The sequence below is a fragment of the Oncorhynchus kisutch genome, linkage group LG29 (genome assembly GCF_002021735.2).
Source record: "Oncorhynchus kisutch isolate 150728-3 linkage group LG29, Okis_V2, whole genome shotgun sequence".
Classification (NCBI taxonomy): domain Eukaryota; kingdom Metazoa; phylum Chordata; class Actinopteri; order Salmoniformes; family Salmonidae; genus Oncorhynchus; species Oncorhynchus kisutch.
In genome coordinates, this window is record NC_034202.2 from 2577284 (window position 1) to 2598849 (window position 21566).

The window sequence follows — 21566 nt, forward strand, 5'->3', positions numbered from 1 at the left end:
CTGCCTTAGTGTCAATGAACCAGTTACTCAAGTTCAATACATTTAAGTGCAGATGTCCTTTTGATATTCCGCAACATTGTTTTAGTAACCCATTTGTTTTCTGAAATGTTTCAACGCACGTTGTGAAATATACATGCTTTATTGATGAAGAATAAACATGAAACCAGTTTCATAATATAGGCAGTTTTTATTATTTTATTTTACTTTAACTTTTGCAGGGAGTCAACAATGAGACACGGGTCTCTTTTGCAAGTGAACCCTGCAAACAACTTGCTGTACAAGTCATGTGATGAAACTACAATAGTCCATAATGTATAGACACTCAACTATAACTGTTATAATCTCTGCAAATTACCCAACATTACTTAAAAAATGCTGTGATGAATAAATTGCATTAATCAGTCATATTAATCATCCATGATTGGAGGACAAGGTGGCATGCGTTTTTCTTTTTTCTTACTTTTTTAAACCTTTTTTTTACCTTTATTTAACTAGGCAAGTCAGTTAAGAACAAATTCTTATTTTCATCATCAATTTGATTTGAATAAAACAATAATTTTTATATGGAACAAACACCAGTCACTAGTTATTTTCCCATCCAAATGGCATGAGGCAGCTTTTTAAAACTGTGCCAGTGAACCAGTAGAAGTCATTGATTCAATTGGATTCCAATGGGTCACCGTGTTGATTGCTGTCCAAGCAGTGTGTGTTCTACTTACCAAATAACACACTACCTCATTGGAGATGCCATAGGTTATAGGCTATGTCATAAGGTCTCTTTGGTCCTGAGATTCTGTGTTTCTGTTTGTGAAGGTGACAAGGGTTTATTCTGTCTCGTCTAGTACAGCTAGTAGACACAAGCTTTTTTTTCAGGTTGTCTTACAATTGGGTCATTGTCAACTCATCTTTATTTATGTTTGTTGCTGCCATGTGTGGGCATAAGAGTTTTAGTGTGTGTCACATTTTGTGTGAGTTTAAGTGTGTTAGGCTTGTGTGTATTGTAGTGTGTATGTGAACGTTTGTGAATGCCATGGGTAACCACATGGAAAAATACTATAGTAAGCTATGGGCCAAGGCCATCAGACTGTTAAACAGCCATCACTAACATTGAGTGGCTGCTGCCAACATACTGACCCATCTCTAGCCACTTTAATAATTAAACATTTGATGTAATAAATGTATCACTAGTCACTTAAAACAATGCCAATTTATATAATATTTACATACCCTGCATTACTCATCTTATATGTATATACTGTACTCTATACCATCTACAGCATCTTGCCTATGCCATTTGGCAATCGCTCATCCATATATTTACATATACATATTCTTATTCATTCCTTTACACTTGTGTGTATAAGATAGTTGTGAAATTGTTAGATTACTTGTTAGATATTACTGCACGGTCGGAACTAGAAGCACAAGCATTTCGCTACACTCATATTAACATCTGCTAACCATGTGTATGTGACAAATAACATTTGATTTGATTTGATAGTGTTTAAAGGTTAATTCAGCACATATTAAGCGTATCTCTGGTAGTATCACTGGGGAACATCAGAGGCCACCTCACCCCAGCCTCTGCTCCTAGAAACGGCGTAAACCTTTAAGAGACTTCCGTCCTATCATTACACACTCACCTCATAACCAATAACATTTGATTTGGTTTGATATGGTATAAACCCTGTAGTATTACTATATTTATATATTAAAGTATTCACTGTAGTATTGTTATGGTCATGACTGTAGCACAGAGTTACACGTGGAATAAACAAACATGCTGTCAATAATACAATAGAAAAGGTAAATATACAGTGTGTGTAAATGAGGTAGGATAAGGAAGGTAAGGAAATAAATAGGCCATACTGGCGAGATAATTACAATATAGCAATTAAACACTGGAGTGATAGATGTGCAGAAGATGAGTGTGCAAGTAGAGATACTGGGGTGCAAAGGAGCCAAATAAATAACAGTATGGGGGATGAGGTAGTTGGATGGGCTATTTACAGATGGGCTATGTACAGATGCAGTGATCTGTGAGCTGCTCTGACAGCTGACAGCTGGTGCTTAAAGTTAGTGAGGGGAGTGTCACGTTCTGACCTTAGTTCCTTTGTTATGTCTTTGTTTTAGTATGGTCAGGGCGTGAGTAGGGTGGGTTGTCTATGTTCGTTTTTCTATAATTTGGGATTTCGGCCTAGTATGGTTCTCAATCAGAGGCAGCTGTCAATTGTTGTCCCTGATTGAGAATCATACTTAGGTAGCCTGGTTTCACTTCTGAGTTGTGGGTGTTTGTCTTCCGTGTCAGTGTTTGTTTCCACACGGGACTGTTTAGTTTATTCACATTTATTGTTTTGTTCCAGTGTTCTGTCGTGTTTGATTAAACATTATGGACACTTACCACGCTGTGCATTGGTCCTCCGATCCTTCTCGCTACTCCTCCTCGGAAGAGGAGGACGAGATCCGTTACAGGGAGATATGAGTCTCCAGCTTCAGTGATTTTTGCAGTTCGTTCCAATCATTGGCAGCAGAGAACTGGAAGGAAAGGCGGCCAAAGTAGGAATTGGCTTTGGGGGTGACCAGTGAGATATACCTGCTGGAGCGGGTGCTATGGGTGGGTGCTGCTATGGTGACCAGTGAGCTGAGATAAGGCGGGGCTTTACCTAGCAAAGACTTATAGATGACCTGGAGCCAGCGGGTTTGGCGACGAATATGAGGCGAGGGCCAGCCAACGAGAGCGTACAGGTCGCAGTGGTGGGTAGTATATGGGGCTTTGGTGACAAAACGGATGGCACTGTGATAGACTGCATCCAAGTAGAGTGTTGGAAGATTTTTTGTAAATTACTTCACCGAAGTCAAGGATTGGTAGGATAGTCCGTTTTACAGGGGTATGTTTGGCAGCATGAGTGAAGGATGCTTTGTTGCGAAATAGGAAGCTGATTCTAGATTTAAGATGCTCAATGTGAGTGGAAGGAGAGTTTACAGTCTAACCAGACACCTAGGTATTTGTAGTTGTCTACATATTCTAAGTCAGAACCATCCAGAGTAGTGATGCTAGACGGGGGGGCAGGTGTTGGCAGCGATCAGTTGAAGGGCATGCATTTAGTTTTACTTGCATTTAAGAGCAGTTGGAGGCCACGGAAGGAGAGTTGTATGGCATTGAAGCTCGTCTGGATGTTTGTTAACACAGTGTCCAAAGAAGGGCCAGATGTATACAAAATGGTGTCGTCTGCTTAGAGGTGGATCAGAGACTCACCAGCAGCAAGAGCGACATCATTGATGTATACAGAGAAAAGAGTCGGCCCGAGAATTGAACCCTGTGGCACCCCCATAGAGACAGCCAGAGGTCCAGGCCCTCCAATTTGACACACTGAAATCTGTCTGAGTAGTTGGTGAACCAGGCGAGGCAGTCATTTGAGAATCCAAGGCTGTTGAGTCAGCCGGTGAGAATGTGGTGATTGACAGAGTCGAAAGCCTTGGCCATGTCGATGAATACAGCTGCACAGTATTTTCTCTTATCGATGGCGGTTATGATATCGTTTAGGACCTTGAGCGTGGCTGAGGTGCACCCATGACCAGCTCAGAAACCAGATTGCATAGCGGAGAAGGTACGGTGGGATTGGAAATGGTCGGTGATCTGTTTGTTAACTTGGCTTTCGAAGACCTTAGAAAGGCCGGTAGGATAGATATAGGCCTGTAGCAGTTTGGGTCTAAAGTGTCTCCCCCTTTGAAGAGGTCTTTGGGGATCTCAGATGATACGAAAGAGAGGTTGAACAAGCTAGTAATAGGGGTTGCAACAATTTCAGCTGATATTTTTAGAAAGAGAAGGTCCAGATTATCTAGCCCGGCTGATTTGTAGGGGTCCAGATTTTGCAGCTCTTGCAGAACATCAGCTTCGCAGGTGTAGGGTTAGCCAGGTGGAAAGCAAGGCCAGCCTTAGACAAATACTTATTGAAATGATCAAGTATCAATTTCTTTCAATTTATCGGTGGTGACAGTGTTTTCTAGCCTCAGTGCAGCGGGCAGCTGGGAGGAGGTGTTCTTATTCTCCATGGACTTTACAGTGTCCCAGAAAATTTGGGAGTTTGTGCTACAGGATGCAAATTTCTGTTTGAAAAAGCTAGCCTTTGCTTTCCTAACTGCCGGTGTATATTAGTTCCTAACTTCCCTGAAAAGTTGCATATCGCGGGGGCTATTCGATGCTAATGCAGTACGCCACAGGATGTTTTTGTGCTGGTCAAGGGCAGTCAGTACTGGAGTGAACCAAGGGCTATATCTGTTCCTGGTTCAGATTTTTTTTGAATTGGGCATGCTTATTTAAGATGGTGAGGAAAGCACTTTTGAAGAATAACCAGGCATCCTCTACTGTTGGAATGAGGTCAATATCCTTCCAGGATACCCGGGCCAGGTCGATTAGAAAGGCCTGCTCGCTGAAGTGTTTTAGGGTGCGTTTGACAGTGATGAGGGGTGGTTGTTTGACCGCAGACCCATTATGGATGCAGGCAATGAGGCAGTCATCGCTGAGATCCTGGTTGAAGACAGCAGAGGTGTATTTGGAGGGCAGATTGGTTAGGATGATAGCTATGAGGGTACCCGTGTTTACAGATTTGGGGTTGTACCTGGTAGGTTCATTGATAATTTGTGTGAGATTGAGGGCATCAAGCTTAGATTGTTGGATGGCCGGGGTGTTAAGCTTGTCCCAGTTTAGATAACCTAACAGCACAAGTTCTGAAGATAGATGGGGGGCAATCAATTCACATGTGGTGTCCAGGCTACAGCTGGGGGCAGAAGGTGGTCTATAGCAAACGGCAACGGTGAGAGACTTGTTTCTGGAAAGGTGGATTTTTAAAAGTAGAAGCTCAAATTGTTTGGTCACAGACCTGGATAGTAAGACAGAACTCTGCAGGCTATCTCTACAGTAGATTGCAACTCCGCCCCCTTTGGCAGTTCTATCTTGTCGGAAAATGTTATAGTTAGGGATGGAAATTTCAGGGGTTTTGGTGGTCTTCCTAAGCCAGAATTCAGACACGGCTAGGACATCCAGGTTGCCAGAGTGTGCTAAGGCAGCGAATAAAACAAACTTAGGGAGGAGGCTTCTATGTTAACATGCATGAAACCAAGGCTTTTACGGTTACAGAAGTCAACAAATGAGAGGGACTGGGGAATGGGAGTGGAGCTAGGCACTGCATTCCCTGGGTTAACCTCTACATCACCAGAGGAACAGAGGAGGAGTAGGATAAGGGTACGGCTAAACGCTATAAGAACTGGTCGTCTAGTACGTTCGAACAGTTTTCTGGGTACGGTAGAATAGATTCAAGGCATAATGTACAGACAAAGGTATGGTAGGATGTGAATAAAGTGGAGGTAGACCTATGCATTGAGTGACGATGAGACCGATATTATCTCTAGAAACGTCATTTTAACCAGGTGAGGTCACCGCATGTGTCGGAGGTGAAACTAAAGGGTTAGCTAAGGCGTATTGAGCAGGGCTCTTCAATGAAATAAGGCAATAATTACTAACCAAAACAGCAATGAACAAGGCATATTGACATTAGGGAGAGGCATGCATAGCCGAGTGATCATTGGGTCCAGTGAGTAGCTGGGCTAGCTGGAAACACGGCGATTCAGACAGCTAGCGGGCCTGGGCTAGCAGGTTAGCAGTTTGTCATGCGCAGTATAGTAATATGGATACATAAATGACATTATTTAGAATGTTAGCATAGTACATAGTACGTTATCATAGTACATTTATTTGTTGGTCTCACATACTAGTGCACCTCAGCCACTCTCAAGGTCATTAATAACGATATCATAACCGCCCTCGATAAGAGACATTACTGTGCAGCTGTATTCATCGACCTGGCCAAGGCTTTCGACTCTGTCAATCACCACATTCTTATTGGCAGACTAAACAGCCTTGGTTTCTCAAATGATTGCCTCGCCTGGTTCACCAACTACTTCTCTGATAGAGCTCAGTGTGTCAAATGGGAGGGCCTGTTGTCCGTACCTCTGGCAGTCTCTATGGGGGTGCCACAGGGTTCAATTCTCGGGCCGACTCTCTTCTCTGTATACATCAATGATGTCGCTCTTGCTGCTGGTGATTCTCTAATCCACCTCTACGCAGACGACACCATTCTGTATACTTCTGGCCCTTCTTTGGACACTGTTTTAACTAACCTCCAGACGAGCTTCAATGCCATACAACTTTCCTTCCGTGGCCTCCAACTGCTCTTAAACGCAAATAAAACTAAAAGCATGCTATTCAACCGATCATTGCCCACACCTGCCCGCCCATCCAGCATCACTACTCTGGACGGCTCTGACTTAGAATACGTGGATAACTACGAATACCTAGGTGTCTGGCTAGACTGTAAACTCTCCTTCCAGACTCACATTAAGCATCTCCAATCAAAAATGTAATCTAGAATCGGCTTCCTATTTCGCAACAAAGCTTCCTTCACTCATGCTGCCAAACATACCCTCGTAAAACTGACCATCCTACCGATCCTTGACTTCGGCGATGTCATCTATAAAATAGCCTCCAACACTCTACTCAGCAAACTCAGCACATTCTACTCTACTCAGTAGTCTATCACAGTGCCATCCGTTTTGTCACCAAAGCCCCATATACTACCCACCACTGCGACCTGTACGCTCTCATTGGCTGCCCCCGCTTCATACTCGTCGCCAAACCCACTGGCTACAGGTTATCTACAAGTCTCTGCTAGGTAAAGCCCCGCCCTATCTCAGCTCACTGGTCACCATAGCAGCACCCACCCATAGCACGTGCTCCAGCAGGTATATCTCACTGTTCACCCCCAAAGCCAATTTCTCCTTTGGTTGCCTTTCCTTCCAGTTCTCTGCTGCCACTGACTGGAACGAACTGCAAAAATTACTGAAGCTGGAGATTTCCATCTCCCTCACTAGCTTTAAAGAACCAGCTGTCAGAGCAGCTCACAGATCACGGCACCTGTTCATAGCCCATCTGTATACAGCCCATCTATCTACCTCATTCCCATACTGTATTTATATATTTTCAGTATCTCTACTTGCACATCCATCTTTTGCACATCTACCATTCCAGTGTTTAATTGCCATATTGTAATTACTTCGCCACCATGGCCTATTTATTGCCTCAACTCCCTTATTTGACCTTATTTGCACTCACTGTATATAGACTTTTTTTTCTTTTTTTTCCTACTGTATATTTTGTTCATTCCATGTGTAACTGTGTTGTTATATGTGTCGAACTGCTATGCTTTATCTTGGCCAGGTCGCAGTTGCAAATGAGAACTTGTTCTCAACTAGCCTACCTGGTTAAATAAAGGTGTTCTCAACTAGCCTACCTGGTTAAATAAAGGTGTTCTCAACTAGCCTACCTGGTTAAATAAAGGTGTTCTCAACTAGCCTACCTGGTTAAATAAAGGTGTTCTCAACTAGCCTACCTGGTTAAATAAAGGTGAAAAAAAAAATAGTACACACCACAGTATACTATGGTAAACTATAGTATGTACTATAGTACACTATGGTACAATGTCTTATGGGACAGTCTTTTACAATGTAGTACAAAATTCTATAGTAAGTGCTTTTAAAGTTTTTTCTCAATCGCGTACAACAATTTTTTGGAACAATGTTGTTGATTTACAAAATAGATTCCACAAGACATTCATCAAAAATATATTATACTGTCAAAATTGAAAATATGTTCATCAAAAGAACACGACCGCCTGCAAAAAGATTAATACAACCATTCTCTCTTGATACAGAAAGTAAGTCTGTGTTTAAAAAATCGACATGTACCAAAATATGGGTGTGATCATTCTACACTGGTCGCTGCAGTGTACGCTCAAACCGGTGTGATTAGAATTCTTTTTTGGAGCGTCCAGTTTCGATTGACAGTCAGTCTTTGAGATTGCCACACTATTTTTTTTCACAGAAACAACAAAGTACTGATTAAAGGGTCTGAATATTTATGTAAATGTGATTTCAGTTTTCTATTTTTTATAAATTTGCAAACATTTCTAAAAACCAGTTTTTGCTTTGTCATTATGGGGTATTGTGTTTAGATTGATGAGGAAAAAAACTAATCAATTTTAAGACTGTAACGTAGTAAAATGGGGAAAAAGTCAAGGGGTCTGAATATTTTCCAAATGCACTGTATATACTGAACAAAAAATATAAACGCGACATGCAACAATTACAAAGAGTGAGGAAATCAGTCAATTTAAATAAATAAATTAGGCCCTAATCTATGGATTTCACATAACTGAGAATACAGATATATATCTGTTGGTCACAGATTGTAAAGAAGGTGGAAGAAGGTGAGGACCAAAGCGCAGCGTGGTATGTGTTTGTCATTCATTAAATAGAACTGAACACTAAATACAAAGTAACAAAAAGAACAACCGAAACAGCTCCGTCAGGTGCAAAACACAAAACAGAAAGCAAATACCCACAAAACCCATGTGGGCAAGAGCTACCTAAGTATGGTCCTCAATCAGAGACAACGATAGACAGCTGTCCCTGATTGAGAACCATACCCGGCCAAAAACAAAGAAATACAAAAACATAGAAAAAGGAACATAGAATGCCCACCCTAGTCACACCCGGGCCTAACCAAAATAGAGAATAAAAGCCTCTCTATGTCCAGGGCGTGACACAGATACCTTTAAAAAAAAGGCATCAATAATCCTCGGGATCTTGTCACGGTATTTCTGTGCATTCAAATTGCCATCGATAAAATGCAATTGTGTTCGTTGTCCTTAGCTTATGCCCATACAATAACCCCACCACCACCATGGGAAACTCGGTTCACAACATTGACATCAGCAAACTGCTTGCCCACACAACACAATACACATGGTCTGCGTTGTGAGGTTTGTTTGGATGCACTGCCAATTTCTCAAAAATTACATTGGAGGCGGCTTATGGTAGAAAAATGAGCAACAGCTCTAGTGGACATTCCTGCAGTCAGCATGCGAATTGTACGCTCCCTCAAAACTTGAGACATCTGTGGCATTGTGTTGTGTGACAAAACTGCACATTTTAGAGTGGCCTTTTATTGTCCCCAGCACATGGTGCATGAGTGTAATGATCAAGCTTTTTAGTCAGCTTCTTGGTAGGCCACACCTGTCAGGTGAATGGATTATCTTGGCAAAGGAGAAATGCTCACTAACAGGGATGTAAACAAATTTGTGCATATGGAACATTTCTGGGATCCTTTATTTCATCTCAGGAAACATGGGGCCAACACTTTACATGTTGCGTTTATATTTTTGTTCAGTGTATATATTTCCTGAGCTTTCTTATATCTCCTAGATATAGAACAGACACTTCAAAACCTTACTCCTTATCATTTATTTTTTGACTGTCTATTTTGCCATTTATGGATTTATGGATTTGTTATTCATTGTGTTTCTATGGGCTATATTAGTGAAGGCCAAATTAAATCTTTTTTGGAGATACCTAAAGGGGTCCTAAAGTTCTAAATCAAATAGATAAATGATCCATGGCATGACCTTCTTAAAACAATTCCGTATGTCAGCTTTGAACCCCCCCGTACACTAAAGACCTTTGTGAGCGGTGTGTGACTGTGAAGCGTTTCAACATGAATCTTCTCCATCATGTAGTTCTGGAGGGAGGAGAAGCGTTGGCTTACTGGCTAACTCAGAACTGCTGCTTGTCCTTTGTGGAAATAAGGGCCTCAGCTGCATTTCACATCTGCTGTTTCATTAAGCAACTCTGCTTTCTCTCACCCATACTGTACTGTACAAAAGCAGAGGAGGCTTGAGCGAGAGCAACTGGTGTCCATTTCTACCCAGGCACATAGATATAGTGTGCAGGCATAAGGAAACAGGTTGTATTGTGGTAATTGACACACTATCCAAATCTTATGGCCATAAATCACTAGCAAAACTTGGTCAAAGAGGAGAATTTAAAGCAACTTGTGCTGACTATGCTCTGCAATTAGTATGCGCATTGCGAAGACCTTAATGAATTATTATTACAGATCACAGAGATCTTCATGGTAGAACTACATTTTCCACCTTGGCTAGTGGGACATATGCCATGGTCTCAGCCAGCTGACACATTCTTTCAATGGCCAACTTTCCCTCCAATAAACGGAAATAGACCCAATCGAGACAGAACAATAATTGACAAGCCAGTCACTCTACTTTAGCTATATATATTTTAAACCTACTTGTCAGTAATTCTCAGTCTGCAAGAGAGAGAGGCCTAGACAAAAGTACAGTTGAAGTTGGAAGTTTACATACACTTAGGTTGGAGTCATTAAAACTCGTTTTTCACCCATTCACAAATTTCTTGTTAACAAACTCTAGTTTTGGCAAGTCGGTTAGGATATCTACTTTGTGCATGACACAAGTAATTTTTCCAACAATTGTTTACAGCCAGATTATTTCACTTAGAATTCACTGTATCACAATTCCAGTGGGTCAGAAGTTTACATACACTAAGTTGACTGTGCCTTTAAACAGCTTGGGAAATTCCAGAAAATTATATCAAGGCTTTAGAAGCTTCTGATAGGCTAATTGACATCATTTGAGTCAATTGGAGGTGTACCTGTGGATGTGTTTCAAGGCTTACCTTCAAAACTCAGTGCTTCTTTACTTGACATTATGGGAAAATCAAAATAAATCAGGCAAGTCCTCAGAAAAAGAATTGTAAACCTCTACAAGTCTGGTTCATCCTTGGGAGCAATTTCCAAATGCCCAAAGGTACCACGTTCATTTGTATAAACAATCGTATGCAAGTATAAACATCTGTCTCCTGGCAATGAACGTACTTTGGTGCGAAAAGTGCAAATCAATCCCAGAACAACAGCAAAAGACCTTGTGAAGATGCTGGAGGAAACAGGTACAAAAGTATCAATATCCAGAGTAAAAAGAGTCCTATATCAACATAACCTGAAAGGCCACTCAGCAAGGAAGAAGCCATGGCTCCAAAACCGCCATAAAAAGCTAGACTACGGTTTGCAACTGCACATGGGGATAAAGATTGTACTATTTGGAGAAATGTCCTCTGGTATGATGAAACAAAAATAGAACTGTTTGGCCATAATGACCATCGTTATGTTTGGAGGAAAAAGGGGGAGGCTTACAAGCCGAAGAACACCATCCCAACCGTGAACCACGGGGGTGGTAGCATCATGTTGTGGGGGTGCTTTGCTGCAGGACGGACCGGTGCATTTCACAAAATAGATGGCATCATGGGGTAGGAAAATTCTGTAGATATATTGAAGCAACACCTCAAGACGTCAGTTGAGAAGTTATAGCTTGGTCGCAAATGGGTCTTCCAAATGGACAATGACCCCAAGCATACTTCCAAAGTTGTGGCAAAATGGCTTAATGATAACAAAGTCAAGGTATTGGAGTGGCCATCACAAAGCCCTGACCTCAATCCTATAGAAAATGTGCAGAACTGAAAAAAGCGTGTGCATGGAGGCCTGGAGGCCTACATTTCACATTCTTAAAATAAAGTGGTGATCTTAACTGACCTAAAACAGGGAATTTTTACTTGGATTATATGTCAGGAATTGTGAAAAACTGAGTTTAAATGTATTTGGCTAAGGTGTATGTAAACTTCCGACTTCAACTGTACATTGTTTGCCTCTGCCTATCAAGTACATTTTACTAGTGCTAGAAAATAAAGTATTAACGAACATCCAGTGTTGGACGAACAACAACATGCTGTCAAGTACTAGCTGTATACCATTATAGGGCTCAATTTCCAATCAACACCAGTAAGTGGAAGACAAAAATCCAATTTGTCAGTTGAAGATTGTCCTGTGAGGATTGGCGAGTGAAATGGCAGTGAAATTGAATTGACTCCAACTCAACTTCCAACAGACTCATCCAACCTGACACCAAGGTGGAAACATCTGACCAACAAGTCCCCCCTTTGTGAATCTCGGGACGAGCTTGGGTCAACAATAGCTATTTAAAGCCCATCCAATAAAGAGGGATTTGCAGAAAACCCTATTTAGCCAGGTTCTGAAGCATGGAAATCTGCTCTGATCAGCTGGATCCATACTTTGAAGGCTGCTTCCCGTTTTTCCCCAGCAGCATCATAGAAGATAATTTTTTTTAGAAGGCTGTGGGAAGGAGGGGGACTGAACTTCTCTTGCATTAGGCCCTTTGGCCAAAACCAGGGAGCGATTGAGCTCCCCTGCGGATTATCAGATAGTTAAAGATGCATGTTGCCAGAATTTGACAAGATATCTCTTGATGGCCATGGTCCTGTTACTCTTTAATCAGTGGAGGCTACTCAGATGAGGAAGGGGAGGACCATCCTCCTCAGTGATTATCAGAAAAAGAAATTGTAAAACATTTAAAAAGTTATCCTTTTTAGGTAAAACTATACTAAATATAATCACATGTCACCAAATACAGTGGGGCAAAAAAGTATTTAGTCAGCCACCAATTGTGCAAGTTCTCCCACTTAAAAAGATGAGAGACACCTGTAATTTTCATCATAGGTACACTTCAACTATGACAGAGAAAATGAGAAAAAAAATCCAGAAAATCACATTGTAGGATTTTTTATGAATTTATTTGCAAATTATGGAAACTGTATCACACATAGAAGAGGTCCTTGAGCCCTTGATGTCTCGATAACCATCAGTATTCAATAGGCCTACATTATTTTAAGAATATATAATATAATTTTAGCCATCGCTGGGTCCTTTGTTCCTGACATACCCCCCTTACAGTAAACATACATTGCCTTTGGGAAAGTATTCAGACCCCTTGACTTTTTTCACATTTTATTACGTTACAGCCTTATTCTAAAATTGATTAAATAAAGCATTTCCTTAGCAATAAACACACAATACCCCATTTGTTTTGCACATTTATTAAAAAAACAACAGAAATACCTTATTTACACATGTATTCAGACATTTTGCTATGAGACTCGAAATTGAGCTCAGGTGCATCCTGTTTCCATTTATCACCCTTGGGATGTTTTACAGCTTGATTGGAGTCCACCTGTGGTAAATTCAATTGATTGGACATGACTTGGAAAGGCACACACCTGTTTATATAAGGTCCCACAGTTGACAGTGCATTTCAGAGCAAAAAACAAGCCATGAGGTTGAAGGAATTATCTGTAGTGTTCCGAGACAGCATTGTGTTGAGGCACAGATCTGGGGAAGCGTACCAAAACATTCGTACCAAAACATTTCTGCAGCATTGAAGGTCCCCAAGAACATAGTGACCTCCATCATTCTTAAATGGAAGAAATTTGGAACCACTAAGACTCTTCCTAAAGCTGTCCACCCGGCCAAACTGAGCAATGGGAGGAGAAGGGCCTTGGTCAGGGTGGTGACCAAGAACCCGATGGTCGCTCTGGCAGAGCACCAGAGTTCCTCTGTGGAGATGAGAGACCCTTCCAGAAGGACAACCATCTCTGCAGCACTCCACCACTCCTCAGTAAAAGGCACATGGCAGCCCACTTGGAGTTTGCCAAAAGGCACCTTAAGGACTGGAAACTGGAGGAGATCATGAGTAACAAGATTCTCTGGTCTGATAAAACCAAGATTGATTTCTTTGGCCTGAATGCCAAGCGTCACATCTGGAGGAAACCCGGTACCATCCCTACGGTGAAGCACAGTGGCAGCATCATGCTGTGGGGATGTTTTTCAGTGGCAGGGACTGGGAGACTAGTCAGGATCGATGCAAAGATGAACAGAGTAAAATGCAGAGATATCCTTGGTTAAAACCTGCTCCAGAGCACCCAGAACATCAGACTGGGGGGGCGAAGATTCACCTTCCAACAGGACAACGACCCAAAGCACACAGCCAAAACAACGCAGGAGTGGCTTCAGGACAAGTCTCTGAATGTCTTTGAGTGGCCCAGCTAGAGCTCGGTCTTGAACCCGATCAACAACTCTGGAGAGACCTGAAAATAGCTGTGAAGCAACGCTCCCCATCCAACCTGACAGAGCTTGAGAGGATTTGCAGAGAAGAATGTGAGAAACTCCCCAAATACAGGTGTGCCAAGCTTGTTGCGTCATACCCAAGAAGACTCAAGGCTGTAATCGCTGCCAAAGGTGCTTCAACAAAGTACTGAGTAAAGGGTCTGAATACTTATGTCAATGTAATATTTCAGTTGTTTTATTTTAAATACATTTGGAAAAAATGCAAGTTTTTCCTTTGTCATTATGGGGTATTGTGTGTAGATTGATGAGGGAAAAAAACAATTAAATCAATTTTAGAAATAGGCTGTAACGTAACAACAACAAAAGTCAAGAGGTCTGTACACTTTCCGAATGCACTTTACATATTCATATACATTCACTGGATGCCACAAGACTATCGAATCTATGCCTATCCTGAGGCCATAGAAGCAGATGGTGTTTAAATTCGGAACAACTTGTTCCCCTGGAGACAAATTGATCCTCGACTCTGTATCCAGTGTCTCCTGGAAACTCAATACCTGGCTTCTCCCATCTGATAGTGTGTGGGGGGTTGTGTAATGGTTGGATATCGAGCTGGTCTGGGTTTGAAAGAGGCTTCCCCAAAATCCTGTAAACACACTGTCTCCATGAGCCAGTTTCGTTCTTGCAACATTCACCTCCTATCTCTGTTCTTTCTCTTCTTTCCTCTCTTTCCCCATCTCCCTCCCTCTCTCTGCCCTTCCTTTAGCTTTCCACTACGAAATTACGTTAAATGCTTCCAGTGAAGGATATCATATATATTCCACTTGTTTGCAGTTGATGATGTCATGCATCCAGCACTTAATGCACCTCTGAATGTATCCAGCACTACCTCTTACTGCAACCAGTACTACCTCTGAATGTATCCAGCACTACATCCTAATGCATCCAGCACTACCTCTTAATGCATCCAGCACTACCTCTGAATGCATCCAGCACTACCTCTTAATGTATCCCGCACTACCTGTTAATGAATCAAGCACGACCTCTTAATGCATCCAGCACTACCTCTTAATGCATCCAGCACTACCTCTTAATGCATCCAGCACTACCTCTTAATGTATCCTGCACAACCTCTTAATGCATCCAGCAGTACCTCTTAATGCATCCAGCACTACCTCTTAATTCAACCAGCACTACCTCTTAATGCATCCAGCACTACCTCTTAATGCATCCAGCACTACCTCTTAATGCATCCAGCACTACCTCTTAATGCATCCAGCACTACCTCTTAATTTATCCAGCACTACCTCTTAATGTGTCCAACACTACCTCTTAATGCAGCAGCACTACCTCTTAATGCATCCTGCACTACCTCTTAATTTATCCAGCGCTACCTCTTAATTTATCCAGCACTACCTCTTAATGGATCCAGCACTACCTCTTAAATCATCCAGCACAACCTCTTATTCCAGCACTACCTGTTAATGCATCCTGCACAACCTCTTACTGATACAGCACTACTTGTTAATGCATCCATCACTACCTCTTAATAATCCAGCACTACATCTGAATGCAACCAGAACTACCTCTGAATGCATCCAGCACTACCTCTGAATGTATCCAGCACTACCTCCTAATGCATCCAGCACTACCTCTTAATGCATCCAGCACTACCTCTTAATCAAGCACTACCTGTTAATGCATCCTGCACTACCTCTTAATTTATCCAGCACTACCTCTTAATGCATCCAACACTACCTCTTAATGCCTCCAGCACTACCTCTTAATGCATCCAGCACGACCTCTTAATGCATCCAGCACTACCTCTGAATGCATCCAGCACTACCTCTTAATGTATCCCGCACTACCTGTTAATGAATCAAGCACGACCTCTTAATGCATCCAGCACTACCTCTTAATGCATCCAGCACTACCTCTTAATGCATCCAGCACTACCTCTTAATGTATCCTGCACAACCTCTTAATGCATCCAGCAGTACCTCTTAATGCATCCTGCACTACCTCTTAATTCAACCAGCACTACCTCTTAATGCATCCAGCACTACCTCTTAATGCATCCAGCACTACCTCTTAATGCATCCAGCACTACCTCTTAATGCATCCAGCACTACCTCTTAATTTATCCAGCACTACCTCTTAATGTGTCCAACACTACCTCTTAATGCAGCAGCACTACCTCTTAATGCATCCTGCACTACCTCTTAATTTATCCAGCGCTACCTCTTAATTTATCCAGCACTACCTCTTAATGGATCCAGCACTACCTCTTAAATCATCCAGCACAACCTCTTATTCCAGCACTACCTGTTAATGCATCCTGCACAACCTCTTACTGATACAGCACTACTTGTTAATGCATCCATCACTACCTCTTAATAATCCAGCACTACATCTGAATGCAACCAGAACTACCTCTGAATGCATCCAGCACTACCTCTGAATGTATCCAGCACTACCTCCTAATGCATCCAGCACTACCTCTTAATGCATCCAGCACTACCTCTTAATCAAGCACTACCTGTTAATGCATCCTGCACTACCTCTTAATTTATCCAGCACTACCTCTTAATGCATCCAACACTACCTCTTAATGCCTCCAGCACTACCTCTTAATGCATCCAGCACTACCTCTTAATGCATCCAGCACTACCTCTGAATGTATCCAGCACTACCTCCTAATGCATCCAGCACTACCTCTTAATGTATCCAGCACTACCTCTTAATATATCCAGCACTACCTCTTAATTCAACCATCCCTACCTCACTGTATCCAGCACTACCTCCTAATGCATCCAGCACTACCTCTTAATGCATGCAGCACTACCTCTTAATGCATCCAGCACTACCACTTAATGTACCCAGCACTCCCTCTAATGCATCCAGCACTACCTCTTAATGCATCCAGCACTACCTCTTAATGCATCCAGCACTACCTCTTAATGCATCCAGCACTACCTCTTAATGCATCCAGCACTACCTCTTAATGCATCCAGCACTACCTCTTAATGCATCCACCACTACCTTTTAATGCATCCAGCACTACCTCTTAGTGTATCCAACACTACCTCTTAATGCATCCAGCACTACCTCTTAATGCATCCTTCACTACCTCTTACTGATACAGCACTATCTGTTAATGCATCCAGCACAACCTCACTGTATCCAGCACTACCTCTTAATGCATCCATCACTACCTCTTACTGATACAGCACTACCTGTTAATGCATCCAGCACTACCTCTTAATGCATCCAGAACGACCTCACTGTATCCTGCACAACCTCTTAATGCATCCAGCAGTACCTCTTAATGCATCCAGCACTACCTCTTAATGCATCCTTCACTACCTCTTACTGATACAGCACTACCTGTTAATGCATCTAGCACTACCTCTTAATGCATCCAGCACGACCTCACTGTATCCTGCACAACCTCTTAATGCATCCAGCAGTACCTCTTAATGCATCCAGCACTACCTCTTAATGCATCCAGCACTACCTCTTACTGATACAGCACTACCTGTTAATGCATCCAGCACTACCTCTTAATGCATCCAGCACTACCACTTAATGTAACCAGCACTACCTCTTAATGCAGTAGCACTACCTCTTAATGCATCCAGCACTACCTCTTAATGCATCCTGCACTACCTCTTACTGATAAAGCACTACCTCCTAATGCAACCAGCACTACCTCTGAATGTATCCAGCACTACCTCCTAATGCATCCAGCACTACCTCTTAATGCATCCAGCACTACCTCTTAATGTATCCAGCACTACCTCTTAATGCATCCAGCACTACCTCTTAATGCGTCCAGCACTACCTCGTAATGCATCCAGCACTACCTCTACCACTACCTCTTAATGCATCCAGCACTACCTCTACCACTACCTCTTAATGCATCCAGCACTACCTCTTAATGCATCCAGCACTACCTCTTAATGCAGTAGCACTACCTCTTAATGCATCCAGCACTACCTCTTAATGCAGTAGCACTACCTCTTAATGCATCCAGCACTACCTCTTAATGCATCCAGCACTACCTCTTAATGCATCCAGCACTATCTCTTAATGCATCCAGCACTACCTCTTAATGCAGTAGCACTACCTCTTAATGCATCCAGCACTACCTCTTAATGCAGTAGCACTACCTCTTAATGCAGTAGCACTACCTCTTAATGTGTCCAACACTACCTCTTAATGCACCCTGCACTACCTCTTAATGCATCCAGCACTACTTCTTAATGCATCCAGCACTACCTCTTAATGCATCCAACACAACCTCTCAATGCATCCAGCACTACCTCTTAATGCATCCAGCACTACCTCTTAATGCATCCAGCACTACCTCTTAATGCATCCTGCACAACCTCTTACTGATACAGCACTACTTGTTAATGCATCCATCACTACCTCTTAATAATCCAGCACTACATCTGAATGCAACCAGAACTACCTCTGAATGCATCCAGCACTACCTCTGAATGTATCCAGCACTACCTCCTAATGTATCCAGCACTACCTCCTAATGTATCCAGCACTACCTCCTAATGCATCCAGCACTACCTCTTAATGCATCCAGCACTACCTCTTAATCAAGCACTACCTGTTAATGCATCCAACACTACCTCTTAATGCCTCCAGCACTACCTCTTAATGCATCCAGCACTACCTCTTAATGCATCCAGCACTACCTCTGAATGTATCCAGCACTACCTCCTAATGCATCCAGCACTACCTCTTAATGTATCCAGCACTACCTCTTAATATATCCAGCACTACCTCTTAATTCAACCAGCCCTACCTCACTGTATCCAGCACTACCTCCTAATGCATCCAGCACTACCTCTTAATGCATGCAGCACTACCTCTTAATGCATCCAGCACTACCACTTAATGTACCCAGCACTCCCTCTAATGCATCCAGCACTACCTCTTAATGCATCCAGCACTACCTCTTAATGCATCCAGCACTACCTCTTAATGCATCCAGCACTACCTCTTAATGCATCCAGCACTACCTCTTAATGCATCCAGCACTACCTCTTAATGCATCCACCACTACCTTTTAATGCATCCAGCACTACCTCTTAGTGTATCCAACACTACCTCTTAATGCATCCAGCACTACCTCTTAATGCATCCTTCACTACCTCTTACTGATACAGCACTACCTGTTAATGCATCCAGCACAACCTCACTGTATCCAGCACTACCTCTTAATGCATCCTTCACTACCTCTTACTGATACAGCACTACCTGTTAATGCATCCAGCACTACCTCTTAATGCATCCAGAACGACCTCACTGTATCCTGCACAACCTCTTAATGCATCCAGCAGTACCTCTTAATGCATCCAGCACTACCTCTTAATGCATCCTTCACTACCTCTTACTGATACAGCACTACCTGTTAATGCATCTAGCACTACCTCTTAATGCATCCAGCACGACCTCACTGTATCCTGCACAACCTCTTAATGCATCCAGCAGTACCTCTTAATGCATCCAGCACTACCTCTTAATGCATCCAGCACTACCTCTTACTGATACAGCACTACCTGTTAATGCATCCAGCACTACCTCTTAATGCATCCAGCACTACCACTTAATGTAACCAGCACTACCTCTTAATGCAGTAGCACTACCTCTTAATGTATCCAGCACTACCTCTTAATGCATCCTGCACTACCTCTTACTGATAAAGCACTACCTCCTAATGCAACCAGCACTACCTCTGAATGTATCCAGCACTACCTCCTAATGCATCCAGCACTACCTCTTAATGCATCCAGCACTACCTCTTAATGTATCCAGCACTACCTCTTAATGCATCCAGCACTACCTCTTAATGCATCCAGCACTACCTCTACCACTACCTCTTAATGCATCCAGCACTACCTCTACCACTACCTCTTAATGCATCCAGCACTACCTCTTAATGCATCCAGCACTACCTCTTAATGCATCCAGCACTACCTCTTAATGCATCCAGCACTACCTCTTAATGCAGTAGCACTACCTCTTAATGCATCCAGCACTACCTCTTAATGCAGTAGCACTACCTCTTAATGCAGTAGCACTACCTCTTAATGTGTCCAACACTACCTCTTAATGCACCCTGCACTACCTCTTAATGCATCCAGCACTACTTCTTAATGCATCCAGCACTACCTCTTAATGCATCCAACACAACCTCTCAATGCATCCAGCACTACCTCTTAATGCATCCAGCACTACCTCTTAATGCATCCAGCACTACCTCTTAATGCATCCAGCACTACCTCTTAATTTATCCAGCACTACCTCTTAATGTGTCCAACACTACCTCTTAATGCAGCAGCACTACCTCTTAATGCATCCTGCACTACCTCTTAATTTATCCAGCGCTACCTCTTAATGTATCCAGCACTACCTCTACCACTACCTCTTAATGCATCCAGCACTACCTCTTAATGCATCCAGCACAACCTCTTAATGCATCCTGCACTACCTCTTAATGCATCCAGCACTACCTCTTAAAGCAGTAGCACTACCTCTTAATTTATCCAGCACTACCTCTTAATGTGTCCAACACTACCTCTTAATGCAGTAGCACTACCTCTTAATGCATCCTGCACTACCTCTTAATTTATCCAGCGCTACCTCTTAATGTATCCAGCACTACCTCTAACACTACCTCTTAATGCATCCAGCACTACCTCTTAATGCATCCAGCACAACCTCTTAATGCATCCAGGACTACCTCTTAATGCATCCAGCACTACCTCTTAATGTATCCAGCACTACCTCTTAATGCATCCAGTACTACCTCTTAATGCATCCTGCACTACCTCTTACTGATAAAGCACTACCTCCTAATGCAACCAGCACTACCTCTGAATGTATCCAGCACTACCTCCTAATGCATCCAGCACTACCTCTTAATGCATCCAGCACTACCTCTTAATGTATCCAGCACTACCTCTTAATGCATCCAGCACTACCTCTTAATGCATCCAGCACTACCTCTACCACTACCTCTTAATGCATCCAGCACTACCTCTACCACTACCTCTTAATGCATCCAGCACTACCTCTTAATGCATCCAGCACTACCTCTTAATGCATCCAGCACTACCTCTTAATGCATCCAGCACTACCTCTTAATGCAGTAGCACTACCTCTTAATGCATCCAGCACTACCTCTTAATGCAGTAGCACTACCTCTTAATGCAGTAGCACTACCTCTTAATGTGTCCAACACTACCTCTTAATGCACCCTGCACTACCTCTTAATGCATCCAGCACTACTTCTTAATGCATCCAGCACTACCTCTTAATGCATCCAACACAACCTCTCAATGCATCCAGCACTACCTCTTAATGCATCCAGCACTACCTCTTAATGCATCCAGCACTACCTCTTAATGCATCCAGCACTACCTCTTAATTTATCCAGCACTACCTCTTAATGTGTCCAACACTACCTCTTAATGCAGCAGCACTACCTCTTAATGCATCCTGCACTACCTCTTAATTTATCCAGCGCTACCTCTTAATGTATCCAGCACTACCTCTACCACTACCTCTTAATGCATCCAGCACTACCTCTTAATGCATCCAGCACAACCTCTTAATGCATCCTGCACTACCTCTTAATGCA

General features: G+C 42.5%; 1 protein-coding gene across 7 annotated transcripts in view; it reads left to right on the top strand.

Moving 5' to 3' along the window:
• LOC109873521 (ral guanine nucleotide dissociation stimulator-like) overlaps window positions 1-21566 on the top strand; it is a 131231-nt gene that overhangs the window by 36148 nt on the left and 73517 nt on the right. The window lies entirely within an intron of this gene.